Consider the following 17,545-nt stretch of genomic DNA (forward strand, 5'->3'; position numbering starts at 1 on the left):
AGGTAAAATTACAAGTTAAAGTTTAATGCTCAAACTAACAACTAAACATTCAGGACTCATGAGGATAATGTAATGACAAAAACAGGTTAAATATATGGTTAACTGCAATAGCCGCTATTAACACGAAATTAGCAAGAGTAAATTTATCTAAGTCAGCCTTGATAAAATGAGAAAACCGGATAATGCTCAGTTAATGCAAGATATATTATTACAGATACTAAATATTATTACTACTGGCTGACAGAAAAAACTTTACATCAATCACAAAAACCTCACCAGCCCTACGAATTAACACCTCATGCTATACAGTACAAGAAAAAATGCACTAACACTTATACTCAAATTACACAGCTGCTAGATGGTTGGAGACTTCCTGAGCACTCACAAAAATAATAACAACTGTACAGGTGAGGACAGAGATGTGAACAAAATAAGTAGATCTAAGTGGCAATTAATGCAGAGACTGAGCTCTTTATATAGGGGCCGGCAGAGCTCGATACAACTTGTAAGAAGGGCGCGCAAATGAAGCCATAGGGGACAAAGACTTGACACTCCTGCTCTGAACAACAGAAAGAACGACTTACTCTACTATAAGGGGAGAAGGGGGGAGTGAGGTAGAACACGCTCGTGATCAAACATGCAGCATACCGTACGTTAGAATTAGACACAGGATGATGAAATCATAGGCTATGTAACAATATATATATACACACACACACACACACACACACATATATATATATATATATATATATATATATATATATATATATATATATATATATATATATATATATATATATATATATATATATATATATATATATATATATATATATATATATATATATATATATACATATATATATATATATATATATATATATATATATATATATATATGTGTGTGTGTGTGTGTGTGTGTGTGTGTGTGTGTGTGTGTGTGTGTGTGTGGATGAAAGGATGCGAAGATGTGTAAAGGATGCAAGAGTGTATAGAGGTTGGGGGAGTGGACTTTCTGACCACTACTTGGTGGTGGCCAGAATTAGGATGCAAGTAAGATGGAGGAATAGAAGAAGGGAAAGACGAGAGGAAGGAGTAGTTGCAAGGAGAGTGGAAAGGTTACAAGAGGATGAGAAAAAGGCAGAGTATAAGAGAGAAGTGGAGGAACGATTGGGCAAATATGAATTGGAGCAGATGGGAGACGTGGAAGGTGTGTGTAAGATATTTACAAAAGAAATATGTGCAGCATGTGATGTGGTGTGTGGAAGGAAGAGAAGACGGAGGGGGGTGCAAGGAACAGCGTGGTGGACTGAAGAGGTGAAACAGGCTGTGGCACAAAAGAAGAAAGCATACAATGAATGGATGAGAAATAAGGGCGTGGAAGAAGTTGAGAGGCGGAAGAGAGAGTTATATGTGGAAAGGAAGAGAGAGGTGAAAAGATTAGTAAGAGAGAGTAAGAAGAGAGTGGATGAGGAATTTGAGTGTAAAGTGGAGGGACTGTAAGAAAATGTTCTGGAGAGAAGTGAAAAGAGTAAGACAGGGTGGAAGTGAAGTTAGCAGGGGAGTGAAAGATAAAAATGGTAGATTACTAGTGGAGAAGGAGAAAAAGTGAGCAGATGGAGAGAACACTTTAAGGAATTGTTGAACGTAGAGGATGGAAGTAATGCGAGTATAAGTGGCTGGGGAATGGCTGGGAGAAGGAGGGAGGTGAGAAGACAGGAAGAAATCAGTAGGATAGAAGTTGTGGAAGCAATGAAGAAAGTTAAATCAGGGAAAGCCCCAGGAATTGATGGAGTGTGTGGTGAAATGCTGAAGCATGGGGGAGAGATAGTAGTAGAATGGATGTGGAAGATGTGCACATTGGCCTGGGAGGAAGGTAGAGTCCCGGAGGATTGGAAGTCTGGTATAATTATTCCCTTGTACAAAGGAAAAGGGGAAAAAGTAGTGTGTGGTAATCATAGGGGCATTTGTCTTCTTAGTATAATAGGAAAAGTGTATGGTAGGATACTTATAGACAGAGTTAGAGAAAGAACAGAGAAATTAGTTGGAGAAGAACAGGGAGGCTTTAGGAAGGGAAGAGGTTGTGTAGATCAGATATTCATTCTTAGATCTTTAGTGGAAAAGTTTCTAGAGAAGGGAAAGAAGTTGTATGCGGCTTTCATGGATTTGGAGAAAGCATATGACAGGTGGATAGACAAGGATTGTGGAAAGTGTTAAGAATATATGGAGTAGATGGGAAGTTGTTGAATGCTGTGAAGAGTATGTACGATGGTGCGAAGGCTGCAGTGCGTGTGGATGGTGAACTAAGTGAATTTTTCTCTTTGAAAGTTGGTTTGAAACAGGGATGTGTCATGTCTCCATGGTTGTTCAATCTGTACATGGATGGGGTAATAAAAGAGGTACAAGGTAGGGTAGTGGATGTTGGAGTGGCCCTAGTGAGAGAGGATAGTGTTTGGAAACTCCCTGTACTGTTGTTTGCAGATGATACTGTGTTGTTGAGTGAAGACGAAGGGAAGCAGCAAGGCTTGGTGGATGAGTTTGACAGAGTGTGTAAGAAACGGAACCTAAAGGTGAATGTAGGGAAGAGTAAAGTGATGGTCTTTGAGAGAGGTGAAGTTAGTGAATGTACAGCGAGGTTGGATGGTGAGGAATTGGAAAATGTGAGTATGTTTAAGTATTTGGGTAGTGTGATGAGTAAGGATGGAGGTTTGGAGGGTGAAGTGCTTGAAAGGGTACAGCAGGGAAGAAAGGTTGCTGGTTCCTTGAAAGCAGTGATAAGAAACAGGGAAGTGAGCATGACAGTATTGTGATACCAACTCTAACGTACGGAAGTGAAGCTTGGACATTGTTGGAAGGACGCAAGTCAAGAGTGAGAGCAGTGGAAATGAGTTATTTAAGAGGAGCCTGTGGAGTCACGTGGAGAGACAGGCTGACGAATGAGGATATAAAGGAGCGTTGTGGTGTGGATGTGGATGTGATAGGAAGCGTTATGAGGAACACACTGAGGTGGTTTGGCCATGTGGAGAGGATGGAGGGTGAAAGACTGACGAAGAGAGTGTATGTGAGTGAGGGAGGAAGAGGGAGGGGGAGGCCGAGGATGAGATGGAGGGATGGGGTGGAGAGGTATATGAGAGAGGGGGGTGTGAGTTGGAAGCAGGGCAGTGAACTGGCGGGGGACAGGGCGACTTGGAGGAGTTTTGTTTGTAGCCACCCCAAACGGGATTGAGGCGTCTGGCAATATATATATATATATATGTGTGTATATATATATATATATATATATATATATATATATATATATATATATAACATGTATGTTTTGGACATTTTCAGTGGGTGTAATAAAGAGTAAAATGTCTTACTACATGTAATATATTTTATTTAGCCAATTTCAATTTTAACATGATTCACTCATGTACCTTAACCGTCCATCAACCAATGCAAGGTAGCATAGTCTCTGAAAGGAGAGAAGATAATGTAACATGTAACATGCAGTTAACCTACAACACCTCTCATTTTCTATCAATAACCATCATATGCGGCGTTTTCGTGAGGCTTTTAGACCTGTATCGACAGGTTTAGACTGGTCTTTAATTGCTGTTCTGGCTAGAAGTTAGACTGATACAGACTGGTCAAAAGCTGTCCTGAGTCCTGACCTAGAAGCTAGCCTAGGCCAGACCAGTCTGCACACAAATGTTTGCGCATCAGCAACAGGCAAGAAGGAGACCAGGAGCATCCGTGCCAGAGTGTAAACATGTATGGTCAACAATGGCAGACTTGGGAATAAGGTTTGTTTTGAATTAGATTTTTAATGCAGAAGGCTGTGATCATCCAAGAAGGGAACCAAATAAATCTCACCATGAAATTGAGGCTTTGTATTACTTTAGATCGCACAAAATAAGATTATTAACCTCTTCCGTCTGGGTGACATGTATACATGTCTTTCCGGGCCATCCAGGGGTCAAGTATGACGTGATCTAGTGTTTTGTAATATTGTTACTGTATTATTATTATTACGATTATAGCATTATATTATATTACAGTATAGTTTTAGCTGAGAAATTATGGTTTAAATAAGGTGATTTTTAAGAAAAACACCTTCTGGTGGTTTGGGTGGTGAAAACAATCCCCGGACATGATGGATTAAAGCATTAATGGCCAAAATAAAACTTGAAGGGAAGCAGAAGGATAGCTCAAAATTCATTGAAAAATACAGACTCAGTCATTTTCAATTTTAAATGTATGCTATGAACCTTTAAGGCAGGGTTCAGCCCAAATTGTTTGGAAATTTGGCATGAATCTTTTATTTCTTACCATAGTGGATTTTTCTAGCCCACTCCCAGTCACTCTTGCAACCAATAGGAGGCTCCAACAGGATCGGACTAACATTAGCCTGTTCTCATGACCACTTACAAGTCCAGACCGGTCTAAACCAGTGCAGAGCTGCCCACAAAAATGCGGCTATAGAAAACATTTGAGGTTATGCTAGTTCGGTGGTAATGCATACCTACCAACAGGCTAACCAGTGCTGTGGACGAGGAAGGTGGGAGGTAAGCTTCCACTATTAGCCTGCTCTCTGTCGGCATGCTTTTGACATTTACCCTGCCCCAGTCTTAGTTTCACAAGTGTACCTTCCTGTATCTGTGAGGAGTGCAAACACTGTGAATCCTGCATTTCAACCTCAGTCAGTGTAAGAGATAGAAGTATTTTGCCCGATGAGGATGCCAGTACTGTGAGGTCTTCCAGTATATCTGGGATCTCAATACGCAAATCACCTATTATGCGAACTTGGCTCAGGAAAAAGATATATATATATATATATATATATATATATATATTATATGCGAAATGTGATTCTAAAATGCGAATCCGTTGTCTTAATGCAAGGGGATAGTACCTGAAGCCACCACCAGATGGCTGATTGGTTTCCCATCCTTTCCTTACCTCATGGTGTCCCTCAATTCAAGTCTCTAGACTCTCAGTCTGTGTCTGCCCTCATTGCGCTCACATATTTTGGTGTTTCTAGCATTGTACAAGACCTGCTTTTGCTCACCTGTTACCTCCTGGCCCCACCGCTTAAGTTCAGGAATAAAAGGATCAATTTAGATCTGAAAAATGAAGGTTATAGAGTTGAATAAGCAAGGTAAAAGTAACTCAAACACTGGACGTGAACTTGGCTTTGGTGAATCGACAGTACGGAATATTCTCGAGAACAAGGAGCAGATTTTATGAACCATCAAGACTTATGGAGGTCAGCAGGTGGATGAGCTCAGTAAGGTTGCTAATCCGACAATTATTCAAATGGAGCACTACCTAGCACACTACATTCAAAGATCTATTATCTTTCTTTGAGCAAAAGTCTTCCTTAAAATGGCAGTCAATAATGGAGTGGGGCACTGTAAATGACAACGATAGGGTGGGGTGTCTGCCATATATATTTATTTCCATAGATTCAATGATTTCTAATATGTGAAATTTCCTGTATATTTCACTCTACACCCCATGGTACTAACTGGAAGTATCTATCGTTGATTCAACATTTTGTATCTTGAATCACTGCTAATATGAACATTCCCACCCATTCAAGTAAATTCTTCAGTATGAGAAAAGGAACAATAGGGCCAGCCCTAAATGCATAGTCACTGAATTCTGGTCAGTGTTCATCACTCCTGTAATTGGTTGCATTCGATTTGATGACACAATACAGCTTCCTTAAAGAATACTGTTGGATAAGTGTAACCCAGTCAAGGACCTGTTTGAGATCAATGCTGAATATTGTAAAAGGAGCAATTTTCCCTCGGAGATTATGATGTTTATTAATGGGATGTTTGTATCCTTAATGGACAAGTGTCACTTCAGACAGTACATACTGGTACCCAAAAAACCTGCCAAATAGGGCATAAAGATTTGCAATGGCTGATACAAACACATATTGTTACATCCCCGTCCCACACTGCCACTGGCTCCAACAGCAGTAGTTCAGTATAGGAAGGACATTGCCCAGTGAGTTGTTCTTCCTAGGGTCAGCCTTTTGGTGTACAGCACACAAGATCAGCTCAGGCATCGTAAATAAACAATGGCTTCTTAAGTCCACAGAATAAACAATGGCTTCTTAAGTCCACAGTCGCGTTTTTGCGACATTTTCAAGTCAAGATCATCTTGATATCCATTTTGACTGATATTGAGTTTCAAGTGCATGTCGCGAAAACAGGTCGGCAAGAATGTATTGCCTTTACAGCAGAGCCATCTATAAACATTCGTTCGTGCATCATATGGTTGCCTTGGGAGATTTTCTGCAAGTAGAGGAATTACATTATGCCATTCGTCATGTGGTCGACCAGACGGGGCTTTTGCTTGAAAATTTGTAGTCAGATGAAAGGGCAGCTGTTCCATTGTTGCTGGACACAAAGTAAAATTGTCAAAATCCTCAAGACCCTCACGTTGTGGTAGCATCAGGGAAAAACAAGAGTAAAATTGCTCTGGAACCTGCGGCGATGCTCTTGTTTCAGAAAGTTTGCTGTAACTGTAATTAGCAATGTCAAGTAACCTTATATGGGGCCACGTTTATGCCTCGATGGACTTAAATGAAAAACTTTTTACTAAAGTTGCTGGTAGACGGTGCCACCACAGGTATCAGCTCACAGCAAATTTGGATTCTGCATTTCAAATAAACTTATATGGGACCACATTTACGTCTCAATAGGTCACAAGCTCTTTCGTCTTCTCTCACGAGTTTGGCTCGACTTCGGTAGCGCTGGGTTTGTTTACAAAATGGAAAGTCAATATCAGTCAAAATACCTCGGGAGAAACATTGACTAATCTTGACTAGTCATGCTCAAAATTCAAAACTGTCTTGACTTTTGGTGCTCGCGAAAACGGGTATCAGCACGATAGTCAATATACGATATCAAGATTAGTCAAAACATCTTGACTTTTAAGGTCGCGAAAATGCGGCTTTGTTATTTTCCAAATAATTACACCCAATGCTTTTCAACTTCATTTCACTATTCTCACAAGCACTGGAGCTGTACAAACTTTACTAACTGCAATTGCACTTAATACCTGACAACCTTTCACTATATCATGAAGTACCGTGTATATACAAACTTCATTAACACTTCACTGTTTGCCAACAACACTTGACTGTTTTCACAAGTACCAGAAATATACAAACTTCACTGACACTGCACTACACTCAAACTGAACTGGAAACCGACTGAACTTGCTCTAGTCTCCTCCCCATACTTATATAAGCTTGCATTCTTCTAGAATTATCTACACTTTGCCACAGTTCTGGTGTATTGCAGAGAGAGAGAGCACAGTTTCAACAGTTACCAACTCGGAGACATTCAAAACATGCCAGAGTTTTCTTACATTAAAAATACTCTAAGTCACTTACCATACAAACTTAAATTAAATTACATAATTTAACAAACAATAACATAAAACATGATTGAAATGACAAAGAGCACACAATTTAATGCATAACTTACGAAACTACGATCACAGACAGCAGGCAAACAGGCAACTCTGACTCATACTGGAACTACCATAAACATCGGGAATCAGTGGGAAACTTCTAGAGTACTTTACTACCAAATCCTGCCTCTTAATACTATCCCCTCCCTAGTTCTTTGTCGTCCCGACAAAACTACACAATATACAGACACAAACCTTAATCCTAATGAAACATCTAACTATATACAAAATAATCATTCAACTTATCAGATCTTCAATGCCACTTCCGACAACGTCCTTGCTCATCCATACAGTCCACTCCTCCAGGAAGGTCTTGGTCCTCTTCCTGATTCCATTCATCCCTCAGGAAACTGTCATCATCCACTTGCACATCAGCTCTGTGGTCCACCTCAATATCCTGGGCTGTGGGAGAGCACGATTCCTTGGAGATATCTCAGCTGTACTGTCCTGGCCCATGGTATTGCCACAGTCGGTTCACTTGTACCACCTTTGAGTGAGACTTCCTACCTCCCCGAATCCGATATATTATATCTGATAGGCAGTCCAGCACAGTGTAAGGCCTGTACCATGGGCTCTGCAACTTCAGTGACTGTCCCTTCTTTTGCTGAGGATAGTGTCACGAATCAAATTCGCGACATTTCCCTTTTGTGAGAAACACGAACTATTAGTGGAAAACTCACTGTGTATCGCTCAGTTAACCGTTTCTCTCTCCATTTCGGTGGTATACTTTTCAAAACATTCGTCACTGTTTCAAAAGTGACCGATCTAATGCACGTCACTAAGTGCTCTACTGAGCGATACTATTGTTTCTTTATTGTTCGCCCCTGCTTGCCTCAACCGTTAGCCACGCCTTCTTCCGGTGGCCTGTGCGTTCTACCACACGCATCGTTTGAATAGTCAGTCCAGTGTTTGCTGTGACGGAGTGAGGTTCTGTGCTCCAGAAGTGAGAGGTCAACCCAGGCTCCACTAGACTACAGTTCTCCAGACTCCCACCCTTCGTTGGTGATACACCGCATTCATTGACCAGTATTTCTTTTCGTTTTCCTAGACTTAAGAGTTTAGTTAAGGTGTTTTTCCTAGGCATAAGAATTTAGCTTTTGAATGAGTGAGTGATTGCGATCTCATTAATTTGATTTGAAATGTAATGTCAAATTTATTTTGTAATCAATAAATTTAACAGTTCTTTTTCTTGAGCTTAATGTAATGAAACTCTTGTTTCATTTCTCCGCAATTAAGCTTATTTCTCTTATAGCTTCTAGCTTGCATAAACGTTTGCCATTCATAACTGGTACTTACGCCAGTCTTGTTGTATTAAGTTTAAAATCCATTGTGCCTTCTAGGAGTTAAGCACCAGCAAGAACCTGATACTATTATTAGTATTAGTTATTTATTGTCAGGGGTGAGGTAACTTTCTCCAGAGGCTAACAGTACTAATAAACAGCAATTGAGTAATTAGTCTCTGCTGTGTACTGTTGAGAAAGTTTATAAATTCTCGTTCTTAGAGAATCGTACGAAGCAAGCCAGCGTAAACTAATCGTTGCTTTATTTAGCAAGACAATCATTGTCCTTGCTCTTCAGTATTATTTAACATTTATCACTTATTATTTGCATTTATTTTAAAAAGCCCGTGACAGATAGTATAACCAAACTTGGTCACCAACCATGAATCTCACCTCACTTAACCTTGGCATCATACCTGCACTTCATCACTTCTGAAAACTTGAGGGCTCCTCGCACTTGATGATGTACCTCAGCCAGACTTTCCTGATGATGCTTCACATAGCTGAAGGTGTCTGTAGGTAGCTCTTCACCGGGTGGTCTTCCCATTAACAAGTCAGCAGGTAAACGTAACCCATGGTCCAACATCAGTTTTGCAGGTGTGTAGCCAGTAAACTCATGGGATGCAGACCGATATACCGTCAGCACCGCAGGTAGTTTTTGGTCCCATTCCGTTTGTCCCTTTACGCAGTACTTGGCCAGTTTTTGTCCTAGGGTCCAGCTGAATTTCACCACCATCCCATCTGACTGTGGCCTTAGTGGGGTTGTCCTAGTCTTCTTGATCCCCAATAACTTGCAGCACTCATGGAACACAGTAGACTCGAAGTTTCTACCCATGTCCGAATGTAGCTCTTGTGGCATCCCAAAATGACAGAAGATATGGTCAACTAATAACTGAGCAACAGTAGCAGCCTCTTGATCGAGGATGGCATAGGCTTCTGGCCACTTTGTGAAGTAGTCCTTGGCAACACATATATACCAGGTTCCTCTTTCAGTGAGTGGCAAAGGTCCAACAATGTCTATCACGACTCTTTCCATCAGTGCACCCACCTGGTACAGCTGAAGAGGGGTGCAACCATGTTTCTTGGGCCCCTTCTTGGCACAACACACATATAGGACTGACACCACTCTTCAGCATCCTGACGCATGCCAATCCAGTAGAACCTTTGTCGCAGCCAGCTTAGAGTTTCTTCACTCCCAGGTGCTCACTAGTGATCTGGTTATGAGACTCATCCAAGATCTCAGACCTCATCTCCTTCAGAATCACCAGTTGCTGGTACTTGCTGAGGCCATTGGGTTTCTCCTATTGACACTCCAGAAGTCCTTTGTTCAAACGAAGAAGGTCCCACTGACTCCAATAGCTCTTAGTCGCAGGGCTGAACCTGGTAACTTCTTCCCAAGATGGTCGCACTGTACTATGCTGCAGCCACTCTAGCACTGGTTGTAAATGTGCATCCTCCATCTGCATCCTCTTCTCTACTGACATCTAGCCCAGAATTTCCATTGCAGCACCCTTGAGACTGGTAGCAAGCTGCACTGCCCTCTCATACTTCTACTGCTTTTGCTTGGCATCTACTTTCTCCTTAAGCTGTTGCTGATCTTCCATCATTTCGCCCATGAAAACATCTAGCTGTTCTTTCACCCTCAGTTGTAATTCCCTCTGTTGCTCCTGTAATGCCTTTTGAAGTCGTTCATATCATTCTTTTTGTTCTTCACGTTGTGCCTCTAGTTGTTCACTCTGTGCCATCAATTGTACACTTTGTGCTTATAATAGTTCTTTGATTTTTTTCTATCCTTCATTCAGTGCCTGTAGTTGGACACTTTGTGCTTGTAATTGTTCTTGGAGTTCTTTCTGTCCTTCTTTCTGTGCCTGTAGTTGTGTTTGTAGTAGTTTCATAACTGCACCCAGCGAGGCCTCTTCCTGTCTAGCTAGGCCTTTTGTCTGGACACCTTCTGCCTCCATGTCAAAGGGTAGACTCACTACAGCACTTAAATTTTCCACACTCCTGACACAAGTGTTACATCCTCGTCCCATACAGTCAATGGCTCCAACAGCAGTAGTTCAGTATAGGAAGGACGTTGCTCAGTGAGTTGTTCTCCCTAGGGTCAGCCTTTCGGTGAACAGCACACACGATCAGCTCAGGCGCCGCAAATGAACACTGGCTCCTTAAGTTCACTGTCATTATTTTCCAAATAAATGCACTTAACCCGTCACGTCCCGAGCTATTTCGCACCTCTGACACCCCCCAATCCCGAGGTATTTTTGAAAAAAAAAAATTTGGCTAAAACCTCCGCTTTTGGTGAGAAACATCGAAAATTCATAGATAAATCGCTCACCTGAGGTTTAAAATACTTGATACAGGTAGTAGTACCTCCTTACCTTACTGGGTTTTCTATCAGGCTGGCTCCAAAGAAAATGAGTTCTATGGGAAGGTAACTATTTCACACCACTCATAAACGGTATTTATTTATTTATTTGGTACTAATTTATATGTAGTACGAGAGTATATTGATTTTCAAACAGTAATATATGCATTATAAGCATTGTTTCACTCACTAACTCATCAACATACCTGACCTTTTTTGGTGACATTACCTGATCATCATTTCTGACTGTTTCTTTCTCTAATGCTATGTAAACTTTGTCCTCCACATTGTCATCGATTGGGGAATCACTCTAGCCCTGAATGTCTTTATTGGCCAGGTCACTGGTAACAGGTGAATTGCTGAGAGAATTGCATTTGGGGGGGAGAGGTTATGCGGCATAAGACATTGTCCCTGCCTGGCATCTTGTAGAGGAATAGAGGAAGGTGTCCCGCATACATGTACCAAAAATCACGCGCGAAAATTGAAAATTGTGCAAATTATGAACCTTGCAATTACGCAACATATCAGTATATCAACGGGACTAGCTGTGACAAAACGTTGCGACGTACCCATACGTCGATGGGATGCCTCGGGTTAATGCTTTCCAACTTCACTTCACTATTCTCACAAGCACTGGAGCTATACAAGCCTTACTAACTGTGATTGCATTTAATACCTGACAACACTTCACTATTTTCACAAGTCTCTATCTATCTATATACCTAGGCTGCTTCCCCCAAGGAAAGGGAGGTAGCCGAGACAGGATGACACACTCCCCATTTACTCATCCATTCAAACACATTCATTCGCATCTCACCCCCAAAGGGGAGAACAGACAGATCCTCACCACACCACACCACACAAGGGTCAACTGCGCAATGCAATCAGTGACATCCACAGCAGGGCCCGACAGCAGAGCTGGTTTACCCCTGCCACATCATAACAGACTCATCCCCTTGCCCGCACCTGACCTGAAGTAGCTGATCAGACTAAATGCGGGAGAATATCCCCTCAGGGCTGCGTCATCACTTATTCATTCACAATTTCTCTCCATTTATTTCTGTCATGCACAGCCACACTTCCTTGCTCAACAGACATCCCTCTCACATCCAGCACTCTCTTCACACTGTCCGTCCATCCTATTCGTGGTGTTCCTCTCAGCCTTACACCTATCACATCAGATCTAGTTATCTTTTTCACCAATCGCTCATTATCCATTCTCTCCATATGCCCAAATCATCGCAACACCCTCTGCTCAACTCTACCAGCCATCTCCCGAACAACTCCAGTTCTCCTTCACACTTCATCATTCCGCACTTGATACATACGCGTCACTCCACGCATACTCCTCAGACACCTCATCTCCATTACATTCAAACTTTTCCTCTCTGCTACACCCATATTCCATGTTTCAGCCCCATATAATGCAGTCGGTACCACAACACCCTCATACAGCCTTCTCTTTACATCCATTCTAAGCGAACGACATCTAAACACTTTTTTCATTCCTCCCAGCACCTTTCCTACTTCATTTATTCTAAACTTCACTTCTGCATCTATTCTTCCATCCAGAGCAACATGTGACCCTAGATATTTAAAACACTCTACCTCCCCAAGCAACTCGCCATTCAAAACTATGTTCATCCTCCTACCATCTACCAACCTCGTACACTTCATCACTTTACTCTTATTCTCATTTACTTTCAATTTCCTCCTTTCACACACCCTTCCAAACTCCTCTACCAACTGTCTCAATCTCTCCTCTGAATCAGCCACCAGTGCAGTATCATCTGCAAACAGCAGCTGCTTCAGATTCCACTCTCCACCATCAACATTCACCAGACTCAGACCTCCACCTAAAACTCTTGCATTCACCTCCCTTACAACACCATCCATGTAAATATTAAACAACCAAGGCAACATCACACATCCCTGTCGCAGCCCCACTCTCACAGGAAACCAATCACTCACAGCATTTCCCACTCTTACACACGCTCTACTATTTACATAAAAACTTTTCACCCCTTTTAGTAACCTACCATCAAGTCCATACAATCTTAAAACAGTCCACAAAGCCTCCCTATCAATTCTATCATACGCTTTCTCTAAATCCATAAATGCCCAAAACACATCCTTGCCTTTCGCTAAATACTTTTCACACACTTGTCTCACCGCAAACACCTGATCCACGCATCCCCTCCCTCTCCTAAAGCCACACTGCTCATCACCAATCACTCCCTCTGTACCCTCTCTAACTCTCATAATTAACACTCTGCCATACACCTTACCTACAACACTCAACAGACTTATACCCCTAAAGCTAGTACATTCATACTTATCACTCTTACCTTTATACAACGGGACCACACAAGTACTTGCCCAGTCAACTGGCACCATACCTTTCACAAAGCACACATTCAACAATCTTACTAACCATTCAACAATAGTCACTCCACCACCCTTCAGGCATTCCACAGCACACCCATCCATACCTGCAGCTTTCCCTGTTTTCATCTCCTTTACTGCCTTCTCCACTTCCTCCTTCGTGATCAAAGAATCATTCAACTCTCCCAACACATTTATTTCTTGCACCCTTCCATCCGCCACAATCTCAGCCACCCTTTCCTCCTCTACATTTAACAATCTTTCAAAATACTCTGCCCATCTCTTCCTTACTGCATCCATCTCAGTTAACATCCTTCCATCCTCTGCTTTTACTCGTTCTTCCTTCCCAGACTCCCCCTTTCGCACCCTTTTCACCTCCTTCCAAAACATTTTCTTATTCTGTTGAAAATTCTCTGTCAGCCACCTACCCCACCTCTCATCTGCTGCCACTTTAGCATCACGCACAGCCCTTCCCGCCCTATTCCTCTTTTCCTTATACCTCTCATATGACATCTCATCCTTCCTCTGCAGCCACACTTGATATGCACGTCTCTTCTCAGCCACAGCCATACTTACTTCCTCGCACCACCATTCACTTCCTTTTCTTACACCACCACCCACACATCTCACACCACACACCTCTTCTGCATACCCCACCACAGCACTCTTAAATAACTGCCATTCCTCCTCCACACTGCCATTTTCCTGATCTTTCACTGCGTGCCACTCATCTTTCAATTTCTCCTGATACTCTATCTTTTTCTCTCTTTTATCCAACTCACTCACTTTCAAAACCTCCCTGCCACACCTAACCCTCCTAGCTCTCACCCATCTCTTACCTACTCTTAATTTTCCCTCCACCAGGTAGTGGTCAGACATACCTCCACCCTCCCCTCTCAGAACTCTCACATCCAACAATCTTCCTATTACATTCCTAGACACAACCACATAGTCCATCAAAGCTCTATCAACAACCCTTCCACCCTCCTGTCTCACCCATGTATACTTATAAATATCTTTCTTCTCAAACTGCGTATTTCCAATCACCATCTCTCGCTCAACACACATCGCTATCATTCGCTCCCCATTTTCATTTCTTCCAGGCACACCATGCTTACCAACAACACCTTCAACTGCTACATTTCCCACTCTAGCATTCAGATCTCCCATCATTACCACATTCACATTCGCTCCAAAACTCTGCAGACACTCATCAACATCATTCCAGAAAGACTCCCTCTCTTCTTCATCCCTTTCACTACCAGGCACATATGCACTCACAAACACCCACAACTCACGTTCAAATTTCGCTTTCACCCACATCAGTCTCGATGACACCTCCTTCCATTCAATCACACACTGGTGTACTTCCGGACTCACTAACAAAGCCACACCTTCTCATGCCCTTCCTCTATCAACACCTGACAATCTTCCATTCACACTTCCAAACATAGACTCACCCTTCCCTTTCATCTTCGTTTCACTCAAAGCTAACACATCCAACTTTCTTCTCACAAACATTCTCCCAATCTCCTCCCTTTTAGCCTCAATCGTACTACATCCACGCACATTCATAGACCCAATCTTCAGGGTACGGGGATAACTCCATCCCCCATCCCTTTTTCAGGCTTGTCTCTTTTTAGGAACTAAAAAACAGAGGAGGGGGTCCCTAGTCCCCTCACCCCGCCACTTTTAGTCGCCTTTTACGTCACGCAGGGAATACGGTTGCAGTATTCTTCCTAACACAACCTGGCCGCAGAGTAGTAGTACCACCCCATAGTGCGGCCAGTTTGTGTCCCCCCCCCCCGCCACAGGGGGGGACACAAGTACCGATGATATATAAACTTCATTAACACTTCAGTGTTTGCCAACAACACTTCATTGTTTTCATAAGTACCGAAAATATACAAACTTCACTGACACTGCACTACACTCAAACTGAACTGAAAACTGACTGAACTTTGCTCTAGTCTTTGCCCCATACTATTATAAGCTTGCATTGTTCTAGAATTATCTACATTTTTTCACAGTTCTGGTGTACTCCAGAGAGAAAAACCACGGTTACAACAGTTACCAACTCGGATACATCCAAAACATGCCAGAGTTTTCTTACATTACATAATACTCTAAATCATTTACCATACAAACTTAAAATTTACATAATTTAACAAACAATAACATATATAAAAGATTGTAAAGAAAAAGTGCACAAAAATTAATGCAACAACGATCACAAACAGCAGGCAAACTGGCAAGTCTGACTCGTACCGGAACTATTGTAAACATCGGGAATCAGTGAGAAACTTCTAGACTACCCAACTACCAAATCCCATTTCTTAACAATATTTTCTTAACCCACTGTGCAGGCAGACTTTGGACCCTCATGGAGCCGTGGTGCCAGCCAATTTTCGACTTTTTTTTTTTTTTTTGCTAGATAGTTTGGAATGATGAGAAAACATGGAGAACAACCATAAAAGTACTCCAGAAGCCATTTAGGTCGATTTTGAGGTTGATTCTCCCTGAGCAGGCGGCTGAAAGCTTCAGAGTAACGCCAGTAGATTTCACTGCCCACCACCGCCACAGAGCGAGAGGAGGCAGAAGCTCTGCATTTTCTTCATCGGTAACTATGCTAGTCGAGCCAAGGACACACTTGTTGGGTATACAGATGATATAGGAAGTGTCCCCAAGAATAGTTATGTACGTTGGTGCATTATGACAAGCCAGTGAGGGAGTTACCTTGCCCATATAATGTTCATAATAGTTCTTATCCTACATTTCTGAGGTAGAAAGTCTGTGCCCACACGTATTATTGTGTAGGATACATAATATTTGTTTTCCACATAACTTATAATTCATTTCATAGTCTACGCACTCTTGGTGTTTTTCTTCGCACACTCAGTGTGCTACCATTCTCTTTTCTCGCACGGCAATACAATTGCTCTGTGTCATTTCACTTAGTATACTTTCTCACACACACACACATACATACATAACTTATTTTACTTCACTTACCATTATGATATCACTAACACTAGTTTCTCATGTGTACTTGTGAGATAATTATCATTACATATTATTTACATATATATATACATTTCACTTGCGTTTTTTTTTTCGCACTCTTCTTTTGTTCAGTTAGTAGTGGAGAAGGGTCTTATATTCCTCAAAGCAGGGAATGATGCATAGACCCACGTCACACTGAACACACTGGTAGCATGAGTCCTTCCGCTGTGTACGGGGCCACACGGTGCTGGGTTGACACACATGACAACTCCATTGCACATTCCTGCACGTCTCTGTGGCAGGGACCATGCTGGGGAAGTGACGACTGGTGAGTCGCAGGGGGGTGTCACTGCCATGGGGTTGATGAGAAGCCACACGATCATGCTTATGGGTGCCGATGAGTTCCCTGCACATTTCCCTAGTGAATGCCTCGAAGGGTTCACTGGTTCCTGTTGTATTAGCATGGAGGATGTGGGCATTCTGGATCGTGATATCAAGTAGATGAAAGAACAACTTCTTATACCATTTTCTTGTGGGCTTGGCACAGTCAGCACTGGATATCATGGCGTCTGACTGATCGACTAGCCTCATATTTATGTTGTTTCAAGGACCGCTTCAGGCTTCCACACTGGTACACAAACTCTCGCTCTGGTAGTCAATGGTCTTCGTGCAGTGCATCAGAGGGCAGTGCACTGTAGAGAGAAGGTTGACTTCTCTGTTGTGGTGCTAGGCCGTGGTGAGGATATTATTGGCCTTATAAAACACCACTTCCTTCTTTGCCAGCTTCCGGCCCACATGCCTGTTCCTCTTGATGATACCGCACAGTCCCGTCTCCTGCAGGTGCAGGAACTGAGCGAGAAGGGGGCTGGTGTACTACTTATCCAGGTATAGTACGTGCCAGCGATGAAGATACTTCTCCATCATTGTCTTCACCACGGCCCTTGAAAGTCCAAGAGTCCTGTCCTCCACAATCCTCGTTTGTGAACCAGTGTACAGGACTATGTCGTGCACAGATCCAGTCTTGCAGTCA

This window comes from Coenobita brevimanus, chromosome 66, assembly GCF_032717465.1.
Source record: "Coenobita brevimanus isolate Jiangsu-jjx chromosome 66, ASM3271746v2, whole genome shotgun sequence".
In the NCBI taxonomy this organism is placed as follows: domain Eukaryota; kingdom Metazoa; phylum Arthropoda; class Malacostraca; order Decapoda; family Coenobitidae; genus Coenobita; species Coenobita brevimanus.